Source organism: Amblyomma americanum, chromosome 7 (assembly GCF_052857255.1).
Source record: "Amblyomma americanum isolate KBUSLIRL-KWMA chromosome 7, ASM5285725v1, whole genome shotgun sequence".
Taxonomy (NCBI): domain Eukaryota; kingdom Metazoa; phylum Arthropoda; class Arachnida; order Ixodida; family Ixodidae; genus Amblyomma; species Amblyomma americanum.
This window is the reverse complement of record NC_135503.1, coordinates 78,369,243-78,381,197: the sequence shown is the minus strand read 5'-3', so window position 1 is coordinate 78,381,197 and position 11,955 is coordinate 78,369,243. Positions and strand designations below refer to the sequence as shown.

General features: G+C 49.5%; 1 pseudogene; it reads left to right on the top strand.

Moving 5' to 3' along the window:
* The first annotated feature begins 258 nt into the window (after positions 1 to 258).
* LOC144097255 (uncharacterized) lies at positions 259 to 2,986 on the top strand (annotated as a pseudogene).
* The last annotated feature ends 8,969 nt before the right edge of the window (positions 2,987 to 11,955 follow it).

The window sequence follows — 11,955 nt, the reverse complement described above, 5'->3', positions numbered from 1 at the left end:
GAGCCATAAAGCGTGCTCTGACTACTGTTATTTCAACTTGGGGCCCGCCAAACTCGACGATGGCTGCCTGAATGAGCATTTTGAGCATTAACAGGGTTCGTAGCGCTCCTTGAAACCCTTGAAAACCCTGGAATTTAAAATAGCATTTTCAAGGCCTTGAAAACCCTTAATTATTTTGAAGTCTTTAAATATACTTGAATTTCTTCAATAGGCTTTCGTTCAGCCGGTTTTTAGCGGATGCCTCTTGAATGCCTGGCAACTATGTACTACTCAAGCCAACCAAAGCATCCAATCCAATCCGTTTCTGTAGCCACAACGCAGTAGCGTCGTTACAGTTGGTTACAGTGGCGTCAAGGTAGATGCACGCCCGCAGCTAAGCCTGCCTTCGTTGTGGGAAAGCATGGTGCGCGAATAATCGCTGTCGCGTCTTTTGTAGCTGCAATATGCCGGGAAGGTGCAATTTCCAGCAGTCGTGGTTAAATAGTGCTGCTTATAGGGAGTGGATTTCTCCTGATACGTCAAACTCTCATCGGGCAAAGTGCAAGACATGCGGGAAAACCTTTGATGTATCATCAATGGGTGAGTCGGCCCTCAAAAGTCATATGAAGAGCGCAAAACACATTGTGAACATGAAAGCGACTACGGCACATAGTACGATGCGGAACTACTTGACAGCAGTTGCTTTTGAGCAACGCATCGAGCCGGCTCCATCGTCGTCGTCGGATGTGAGCAGCCTGTGCAAAGCGCACGAGTGTGTGACTGACGCGGAGATACTGTGGACCCTGAAAATGGTAACATCACACTATTCCTACAACTCGTCAGCACACACAGGGGAATTGTTCAAGAAAATGTTCCCGGAGAGCGAAAATCGCTAAGTCATTTTCCTGTGGTGAAAGAAAATCTGCATACGTAGTGTGCCATTGTCTGAGACCATTTTTTCTCTCGTGCCTACAACGTGAATTAGTGCAATCTGATGGCTACACCGTTCTGTTTGATGAGTCTTTGAACGACTGCCTGCAGAAAAAACAGATGGACATCCATTTGCGGTACTGGAGTACTATGCCCGAGCGTGTAACCACGAGATATTATACGTCGGTGTTCATGGGACATTCGACTGCCGAAGACCTTAAGCAGAAGCTTCTGGCTGCCTTGGCAGATTTGCCACTGGCGAAAGCTGTCCAGCTGTCTATGGATGGCCCCAATGTGAACCTAAAGTGTTTTAGGGAAATGCAGAAATACTTGCAGCAGAACCATCAAGTTCAGTGTTTGGACCTGGGCACTTGCGGACTGCATACAATACATAACGCTTACAGGGCGGGTGCTGTTGCCAGCAAGTGGGGCATAGAGAATCTTCTTTCAAGCCTCAGTGCCATTTTTCATGATGCGCCAGCGCGAAGGGAAGACTTCACTACTGTGACAGGCCAAATGTCATTTCCTCTCAACTTTGTTGCTCATCGCTGGGTAGAAAATGTTGTTGTGATCGAACGTGCCATTGCGCTGTGGGGTGATGTGAAAAGGTACGTGGAATGTGCAAAAAAGAAAGAGGTGAACTTACCAAAGTGTGTGTCATTCACACAGCTCTGCGAATTTTGCCAGGACCCACTGCTGTTGGCCAAACTGAACTTTGCTCTCGGCATCGCGATGGTTCTTAAACCATTCCTCACGGAATGCCAAATGGACAAACCACTGATGTTCTTTTTAAAAAGAGATGTGGAGTGTCTCGTGAGGAAACTTCTTGCAAGATTCATGAAGTGCTCAGTGCTGTCAGCTTCCACAGGAATTGTCAGTTTGCTCAAAATGGATCTCGTAAACCCAAATAACCATGTATCTTCAGAGAATGTTGACATTGGGCATGCAGCTGAAGAAATGGTCAAAGCTGCAAAGGTGAGCGCCAAGGACGTATTTGCCTTCAGGATGCAATGCAAACAGTTCCTTATCAGTACTACCAAGAAAATTCTGCAAAAGAGCCCGCTGACATACCATCTAGTTAGGAGCCTGTCTTCGCTAGACCCTCGCCAAATGACCTCAAAGCCAGATGAGTGCCTCGGAGGCTTCAGGAAAGTATTAGACGCGCTCATTGCAGTTAGGCCATTGGGTGAGCATGAGCGCGATTCGGTCCTAGGCGAATACACAGAACTTCTGCAAGAGAAGAAACACAACCTGCGGCAGTTTGACAAACACTCTTTTAGCCTAGACGAGTTCTACCTTGAGCTCTTGAAGGTTGACTATAAGCACTTGTGGAAAGTTGTGCGACTTCTTCTCGTCTTGAGCCACGGGCAGGCAGCTGTTGAAAGAGGATTCAGTGTGAACCGTCAGGTCTCTGTCGAAAACCTGAAGGAGACCTCATGTGTCGCAGCGAATCGTTTACGATGCAGTAAGCAAGGCTGGTGGGATCCTGAACATTGTAATAACGAAGGAGTTGCGTAGATCTGACTTGGCTGCACACAACCGCTACTTGGGGGGTAAAAAAAAAGAAGCGATCGAGCAGTCAAAGGCATCAAAGAGAGGCCACATTGAAGAAGAAATACACGGCATGAAGATGAAGAGGAGGAAGCTGGAGGCAACAATTGCCGATTTAACAGCTTGTGCTGACAACTACGCTGAGCGGGCAGAAGCTACAAGCGACATCACCTTCATTGTGAAGTCCAACAGTTTGAGAAAAACGGCAAAAGAAAAGACTCTGGAGCTTGCAGAAATTGATGACAAGTTGAAGGGAAAGCTTCAGGAACTTAATCACGAGTCCACTGTTTAAGAGTGGGCCTCTTTTTGTGGGTGTGTGCGATACGTATGTAAAAAGAAACTAGTTAGCTATTGATTGTGGAAAATGTGCCTACTTTGACTTATGTGCAGTAAAAGATGTGCTTTCTTGCCGTAAAGCATGTTGTGGTCTTTTTCTATGATCTCAAAAAGTCTTGTTGTAAGTCCTTGAAAATTCTTTGTTAGAGCCTTAAAAGTCCTTAAAAACCCTTGAATTTTTTCCTTCACGGTGGCTATGAACCCTGATTAATAAGCTAATGATGTTTTATATTTATTCTCTTATTCTCATTACTTGTGCAAGCCAGATAACCAAAATAAACAATGCAACCACATGAATGTGCTTTGGCGTGCAAGCTGCTAACAGTGGCTGTCAGTTTCGTGTTGACTACTGGTATCGCAGCAGCACTGGTTATGACATGACTGCGATTTCCAGTGCATACTGCTAACGGAGCCATAAAGCGTGCTCTGACTACTGTTATTTCAACATGGGGCCCGTCAAACTCGACGATGGCTGCCTGAATGAGCATTTTGGGCCTCAATAAGCTAATGATGCTTTATATTTCTTCTCTTATTCTCATTACTTGTGTGAGCCAGATAACCAAGATAAACAATGCAACCACATGAATGTGCTTTGGCGTGCAAGCTGCTAACAGTGGCTGTCAGTTTCGTGTTGACTACTGGTATCGCAGCAGCACTGGCTATGACATGACTGCGATTTCCAGTGCAGACTGCTAACAGAGCTATAAAGCGTGCCTTGAATACTGTTATTTCAACATAGGGCCCGTCAAACTAGATGGTGCTGCCCGAATGAGCATTTAGGGCCCGCCAAAGATAATCAGAGTTAACAGTTGTGTTTCAATTCAGATATACCAGCATTTAAACGTGTTTCTATGCCACTTCTTAAATCGAGCACAATGTGTGCTGGACGTTGCTTATCCGAATTGAGCTTCTATTATAAGGAATACGCCATAAATGGAACTGCTTATTTATTTCAGAGGTCACGGAATGGATGGTTGTCTGTTGCGAACCAACGGGAAAAATTTTGGTAGCCCTAATAAAGGCTGTTCTTTCGTTAAAAGAAGCCATTATCCTTCGTCGAGTGGCTCAATGCCAGACAGCTCGCAGTCGGAGTCGCTTTCTTCAGTGTCATCTTCACTCAGCTGGATGATGATGGGTTGAATGTGCTCACTGCCAGACGTGTCAAGCCTGAACTTTGCCTCCAAGTCCATCACGTGCTGAATGCTCTTCGCCCAGTCTTCCGCCGCTACGTGCTTGATTTTCTCCCTCATGATGGCGTTGACCGTGGGCAGCTTGAAGTCTCTGTTGTCCGCAGCGATGCCAATTTGACCTTGGCCCAAACAAGCTCAATGGGATTAAATTCGCAGTGGTAGGGCGGGAGCCTGAGTACAATGCAACCAGCACTTACAGCTGCATTGTAGCTCAAAAAGCGTGACTTTACAGATTGCACCAGCTCAAGCAGCTGCTTCTTTATCATCCTTTAAGCGTAGGTGATCCTGCTTGTGAGCCACTCCTGTATCTTCTTCTTCCAGGCCGTCGTTGGCAATTTCTCTTCTCGCCGGCTATGGTAAGGTGCATTGTCTAAAACAATGACGCTACCAGCTGGAAACTTCTGCAGAACGCCATTAAACCAGCCCTCAAAGCGATTGCCTTCCATTTCCTCGTGGTAGTCGCCTGTCTTTTGGCCTCGGAATACATCCAAGCAGCCGTCGACGATACACCAATTTCTCGCTCCGCTCCACGCATCCAAAAACTCCAAAATGGTATAGCCCCGAAATCCTGTTTTCTTTTCTCTTTTTACTCCCGGTTAACCTTTGGTCACACTGCCTGTATATCGATCGTATGCTCGTTAATCTTCATAATGAGTCATCTATTTCTGACAGGTACAAGTCCCGTGGCTGCTCATAGATTTTTCTTTATGCATCAACCCTCGGCTGCTTCCGTGCTACCAAATCCCCCAAAATTCACTCACAAGGTATGTACATAGGATGGGAATGCAGTCTCTTCGCAGCACCTCCCAACATAACTCCCTAATTGCCCTCCATTGTGGGGGCAGCCACAACAATGCGTTTAACGGCTTATAATTACTAGTGGCGTGCCGTGCGTGGTACCAGCCGGTTTTGCCACAGACCGCACTCGCTCGGGTTGCGCGTGCCACGTGCGTGCACGTGCAGAACTGTGCGACGAATGGCTTTTTTTTTTGGTCCTTTTAATCGAGCGTCGCTACTCCTCTGCAACTGCAGCCACCGCGGTGGCTGAGTGGTTATGGCGCTCGGCTGCCGGCCCGAAAGACGCGGGTTCGATCCCGGCCGCGGCGGTCTAATTTCGATGGAGGCGAAATTCTAGAGGCCCGTGTACTGTGCGATGTCAGTGCACGTTAAAGAACCCCAGGTGGTCGAAATTTCCGGAGGCCTTCACTACGGCGTCTCTCATGGCCTGAGTTGCTTTGGGACGTTAAACCCCTATAAAACCAAATCCTCTGCAACTGCCTGCAGTCCCACTAATAGCCAACAACCACCTCAACCTTGCATGCGCGTGACGGTGGTTGTCCATTAGCACCATTATTGTCAGTTTCCGGCGGTCTCACCGCTTTGAAAAGTCTTCGACCATTCGATTGATACGTCCTTCCTGCTACTTAGTACGGACATTCGATAGGAATCTTGCAGCTAGCTCTGACTCGGAGAGCGGAAACCACAAGTCGCAATTATATTGCAGCAAATCTGGACAGGCCGTTAATTTGATAGTTTCTTATCAATATATGCACGACTTGCGGCTTCGACGGCTGAAAGTTTCCATGACACAAAAGTTTCGGTTACGTGTTTTCTGCTTTGTAATGGTAAGACATTAGTATGCATAGATCACCCTTTGGTATTCTCCTACGACCGCTAAATAATTTGTAATCGAACTACTTCTCTTTACTGTTCCGGTTTTCGTTTCGAGAGCCGATGATGATGACGATGATACCAACTTTATTTTCCACCAGATAACCCCTACTCCCCGTCCCCGTCACGCAGGCCTGTGTGACGGAGGCCGGGACCTCCTGGCCGATTCACACGACGGACTGTTCGCCCGCGGCCCGCGCATCACGTGTTCATGCGCCACTAAAAACTGGCCTGCGATCCGATGACGTCAAGCGGATGCGACGGACCAAAAGAGCAGACGACGCGCTGGGTGTACCACTGTTGCCAGATTATTTAAAAGCGTTTGGCAACGCTGGTTAAACTGGTTTTTTCCTCCCGACCCATGACTGCGATTGAATGGTGCAGGTGCGGCCCATTGTCCAATTCCTCAATGGCCTGAGTCGTCTTGCTAGCCGAGTCGATCGCTTTGTCACGGTACCTAGCGAACGCAGTGCAGCTTGTCAAAACAGCGCGCCAGCTCAACGCCACTCATGCGAAATGCGGCAGCCGAAATACTGGCAAGAGTGGTGGTTGCCAGAGCTTGCGCGCGCATCTTCGCGGGCCGCCGCTAATTCCCGCGAAGGGAGATGCACTTGAACTTCCTTGGTTGTCCAGTCCGCGGGCCGACAGCACGCCTCTCGATTTGGTGACGCACGAACACGTGATGCGCGGGCCGCGGGCGAACAGTCCGTCGTGTGAATCGGCCATAAAAGCAGGCCAAGAGGTCTTGACTCCTCGCGGCTTCTTCCGCCAGTTGGACGGCTTGTTGCTGTGGGGCAGGTACCCCACTCCGCAGCAGGGCTTCCCAGGTTTCTCTACAATTTATATTTGCTTTAACCAAACGATGCCTATGATATAATCACTTCTTAGTCCTTTTCATTCACTGCAACGCTAAAGTGGCTAAAGCCAGCCTGCCTCAAGAGCCAGAATCACAAGGAAGCAGCGATTATACTACTGCAATTTTCTTTCTGCCTCACGTCACCTACACTGACCTTTGACGACATTGCCACCGCTCGGCTGTTGAAACCGAAGCAGGTGATAGAAAATTTATTGTGTACTAGTGTATTATGTATGATTAAAACAAAACATTCAACTGAAATCAGGCGTCTATTACTATTCAGTCAGTTACTCTTAAATAGCAGTAATTAGTTAAGGAACTAAACTTTAGTCATGAATGTTTGAATTGTCTCCCTATACTGGGTTGTGCCAATCGCTAATCGTACCAACGGACAAGACGATGGCATATCAACCTTTGAAACGAAGAAAAATGCCGCGGTACACTGGCGCAGGAAGTTTCCACTGAGCGCCGAAGACACTGCATCACCTAACCGGTGGACGCTCCGTTTGTACTGTTAATTTGTACTAAAAAAAATTTTTTTTTCTCGCTCCAATGCCCCGCCGCGGTGGCTCAGTGGTTAGGCGCTCGGCTACTGATCCGGAGTTCCCGGGTTCGAACCCGACCGCGGCGGCTGCGATTTATGGAGGAAAAACGCTAAGCCTTCCCGTCTGGACCTTTGAGGAGTGCGGATGTGTCCTACCTCTCCTCTCGAGATGTGCTCGTTATTTTCGACGACTACGCCTCGCCTCCGCCGCGCCCGGCGCACCCTCCTGCCCGCCCTTTGGACGATCGCAAGGAGCACCGAGCGTGGCCAGCGCCGTCCGGCGCCCATCCCAAGGAGCCACTAGGCCGCCCCGCCGACTCGTCAGCTGCAGCGGCGGCGGCCCATGTTTCCTGTGAACCCCCCAGCAGCCGGCACACCTGAGGACGTTGGCGGCGGCTTGTTCGCCACCCTGACTCCTGCTGTGCTGCCCCGGACGTGAGCGCAGCTTCCCTGCTGCCCTCCGCCCTCCCCGCGCGCACTGGTGCGTGAGGGGCCCCGACGCGCCGTCTTCATGGCGGTTCCCAGCGTTACCTCCCCCTGCTGCTGTCCTGACGCAGCTCCCGGCGTGATTTTAAAGACCACCGCCGGTCCCTGGTCGCCAGCCCACTGACGCCCTGCTGTCCTCACAGCCCCTGCGCGCCGCCGGCAACGGCGGTTCCTAGCGCACCCCGCCGCGCTGCCTCCCAGCAGTCTACCAGCGGTCCCTACCGGCTACCCTTCGGTGGCTCTCTGCAGGCAGCCTCGGCTACCTTGCAGCCTTCGCCTGCCCCGGTCGGCTCTCCGGCTGCTCCGGGGTGACGGCTCCTTGCCCCCGGCAAGCCCTCGACGACGCGCGCCACTCCCAGCGCGCGCCGTTCATCTTCCCCTCCCCAGCGAGTCGGCTGCTTGCTGCGTGCCCGGTGCCTCGGGTGTTGTCTCCGGTGTCCTGTGAAGTGTGAAGTGCTGTCCCTGTCCCGTGCCACCACCCCAATCCCCCTCCCCTCCCCCACATCCCAATCCCCTTCCCCTGGCCCCCAAGAGTGATGCCCACGAGGCCAACATAAGTCGGGGCCAGTATCCCCCTCCCCAGAATATCCCTTAGCATCAACCACCACCACCACCACGCTAAGGCGCCCCGTGTGCTGTGCGATGTCAGTGCACGTTAAAGATCCCCAGGTGACCGAAATTATTCCGGAGCCCTCCACTACGGAACCTTTCTTCTTTCCCTTCCTCCTTTAATCCTTGCCTTACGGCGCGGTTCAGGTGTCCAACGATATGAGACAGATACTGCGCCATTTCCTTTCCCCAAAAACCAATTTAAAAAACATTTTAGTTGATTAGATAACTAGTATAGAATTAAAATTTCTGAGTGCACTTGAGCCTACTTACGTGCAGAAATGAGGAAGCGTGGAACTTTCTAGAACGCGGGTTTTTTCTACGACAGCAGTATGCGTTTTATTTTGATTAATATTAAGTTCATATTCCGATTTTTTATTTTCATTTTTTTTAATGTTTTTGCTTTTTATTCTTTTTTGTTTTTTAATTTGTTTTGATGACGTCATTTGAATGACAGGTGAAGCGGACATTTCCTGAGAACGGACACTTCCGGCGGACTCATGAGGCAAGGCCTTTGCCTCAAAGGGGCTGCGAAACACTGCTTGAACGGGTGCCGGCTACACTTAGACGGATTCCTTGTCACACGGATGCTGACTCAGAAAGAATTACAGGAATCGATGCATAGAAACGGGATTTATTCAATGAAGAAATTCAAAATACAAGCAAACAAAATGCTGCTCTCTACCAGAAGAAAGTATTGAGAGGATGTCGCCTCAACTCGATTTTCGCGGGGCTTCCCACTCCATTCCCATTCCATTCCAAAAACTTTTATTTCCATCAGAAATGGAGACCCCCTACTCACTACCCCTGGCGCGCAGGCCTAGGGGCAGGGGCCGGGGCCTCCGCGACTAGATGCAGGCAAAGAGTTGCTGGCTCTTCGCGGCCTCTACCGCCAGATGGATGGCTTTCCTCTGCATGGCGGGGTCCGCGCGTTGCAGAAGGGTCTCCCAGGCTTCTCTACTATTTATTCCTCCATAGACCCCTGGGGGGTGTGTGCATTGCCAGATTATGTGGTCGAGGGTCCCTCTCTCCCCGCATTCCTTACATTTATCGTCTATGTCTTCGTCTTTCAGGACGTGTGATGCCCATACCGGATTTATGTAGTTTTCTGCCTTTAATCTGCGCCAAGTTGTTGACTCTCTGTTTCCGAGCTCTTTGTCCGATGGAGGGACAGTTCTTCGCTGTAATCTGTAGTTTTCTATTATCTCCGTGTATGTCTGTAGTCTCTCGTCAAGCTCCTTGCAATCGGGCGGCTCTGCTCTTGCCCGGAGGTAGAGATCTCGGGCTAAGAGGTGCGCCGCCTCGTTGCCTGGAACTGACGTGTGAGCTGGTGCCCATGTGAGGCTAATTTTCCTATCAATTTTCCTTCCAACTAGTATTCGCACCGCTTCTGGTGCTACTCTGCCCCTTCCGTAATTGTAGATGGCTGTTTTGCTGTCGCTTATTATGTAACTTGCCTTGGTGCCTACGCAAGCAAGCGCTATTGCTACTTCTTCCGCTACCTCTGGATTGCGGCTGCGTATTGTTGCAGCCGAGATTGCTTTACCTTGGCCATCTACTACCGAGGCTACTGCTGCTCCCAGTTTGCCGCTCGCCGCATCTGTGTATGCCACTGTCTCGCTGTTTACTTCGCTGAAGCGTTTGACTAGTGCTCCAGCTCTTTTTTCCCTCCTTTCCTTATTGAAGGTGGGATGCATGTTCTTGGGAAGCGGGTCAATCCTCAGCTGTTCCCTGATTTTTCTTGGAATATCCTGTTTCTTTTGCATGCCTCTGTCCGTCTGCAGTCCCACCATGCTTAGAATGGCCCTGCCTGTGTATGTTGCTGAGTCTTTCCTGCTGGGCGGTCCTTACTGCTTCGGCTATTTCTTTCCATGTATTATGGATTCCCATTGCTAGGAGTCTTTCGGTGGAGGTGCTTATGGGTATTCCGAGTGCTCGTTTGTAGCATCTCCTGATTATTGAGTCCAATTTATCTCTTTCTGAGGCCCGGATGTTTAGATATGATGTAGCGTTATAGCTGAGTCGGCTGATGACGTACGCTTGTACCAGCTTAACTAGGCTCCTTTCTTTAGCCCTCTTCCCTTGGGGGCTATTCTTCTGAATATCCCAGTCATCTGTACTGCGTAGCCTTCCAATTTCTTTATGGTTTCGTCGTTGTATCCGTTACTTTGAATGAAAAGACCTAATATTCTTATTTTGTCTACTTTGGGTACTGGTTTTTTTCCGACCATGATGTTGAGATCACTGTCTTTTTTCAGCCTTAATGATTTAGGGTTGTACATTAAGAGTTCTGATTTTTCTGGTGAGCAGGCAAGCCCCCTAGCTGCTACGTACTCTACCACTGTATCTGCAGCCGTTTGCAGCTTGTTCTCTATTTCTGCGTCGCTACCTTTGTTTATCCAGACGTTTATGTCGTCAGCATACATGCTGAAATTTAGGTTTTCACTCTCCCAATGACGACACTGGGCGGGACAAATCAAAACAGCTATCTGAACACGTCGCGGAAGTTTGTGCACCATGGTTGCCTAATCGCTGCAACTCGTTCTTGTCAAGGCTGGTAACGTCGTTTGCGTGGTTGCTACAACCATGTGGACGCCCAGCTGACCTCGCGATGCTTTATCGTCACGTCGACGGCGCAGAAGGGAACACTGATCAGTGATGTTTCCTGGCTTATGGATCCGAACTTGAGATACTGCGACGGAGTGATGGCCTGCGCAAGATAATAGAAACTTTTATCATAGAGCGTACAGCTACTGATTACCGCGTATCATGGCCCGCAACTAGGAACGCGCTGATTGGTCACGGCGAGCAAGGCGCACGCGCGCTGTTGACGGGAGCGTGACGCCATCTGGCGCCGCCGCCGGTGATTCTCCACACACTGGCGATATACACTGCTAATTGTGAAACGAATGCCTTTTCCTTTGCATCCTTCCTTGGGACCGAAACGAACGCTTGTGAGTGCAATGGTTCGATCGGATCGATTCTGCAAAGCCGTTCTCAGATGCATAGAGTAGCCATAAGTGCTGTGCACGTGCTAGGTCGTCGGATGTGTGCATAGGCGCAAAAAAAATTGCCACAACATCTCTTAGCGTATTTTTGTTGAAGCGAAATCTTCACTACGCTACATCGCGACGATTTCGCGGTGCTTGTGGTTTTGACTTTGGAAGTGAGCCAGAGGTCAAACCCCTTGCGGCGCGGTTCGGGTGTGCACCGATATATGTGAGATATTTACTACGCCATTTGCATTCCTCAAAACCGGTTCGGATGTCCACCAATATATGCATTTGACACTTACTGCATCATTTCCTTTCTTGAAAACCAATTTTTTTAAAAACTAGCCGTAACGGCTCAGGCCTCTCCTCAGTGCCCGAGGCAGCGTTTTTATGGAAGCAAAACGCTAAGGCGCCCATGTGCTGTGCGATGTCAGTGCACGTTAAAGATCACCAGGTGGTCGAAATTATTCCGGAGCCCTCCACTACGGCACATCTCTATTCCTTTCTACTTTCACTCCCTCCTTTATCCCTTCCCTTACGGCGCGGTTCAGGTGTCCAACGATATATGAGACATACTGCGCCATTTCCTTTCCCCAAAAAACCAATTATTATTATTAAAAAACTAGCCGTGGTTCAACTACTGCTACACCTGAAACTGAAAATTGGTTTTTGCAACCTGTACACATTTCGTAGTGTGTAAACAGTTTGTGTATATTACCTCTCCCCATATCTTCTCTTACTGCCCCCTTACCTCTTTCATTTCTACAATCTGCCTGCTATCCTTTATTTCCGGTGCCCCAGCTCAGGTGC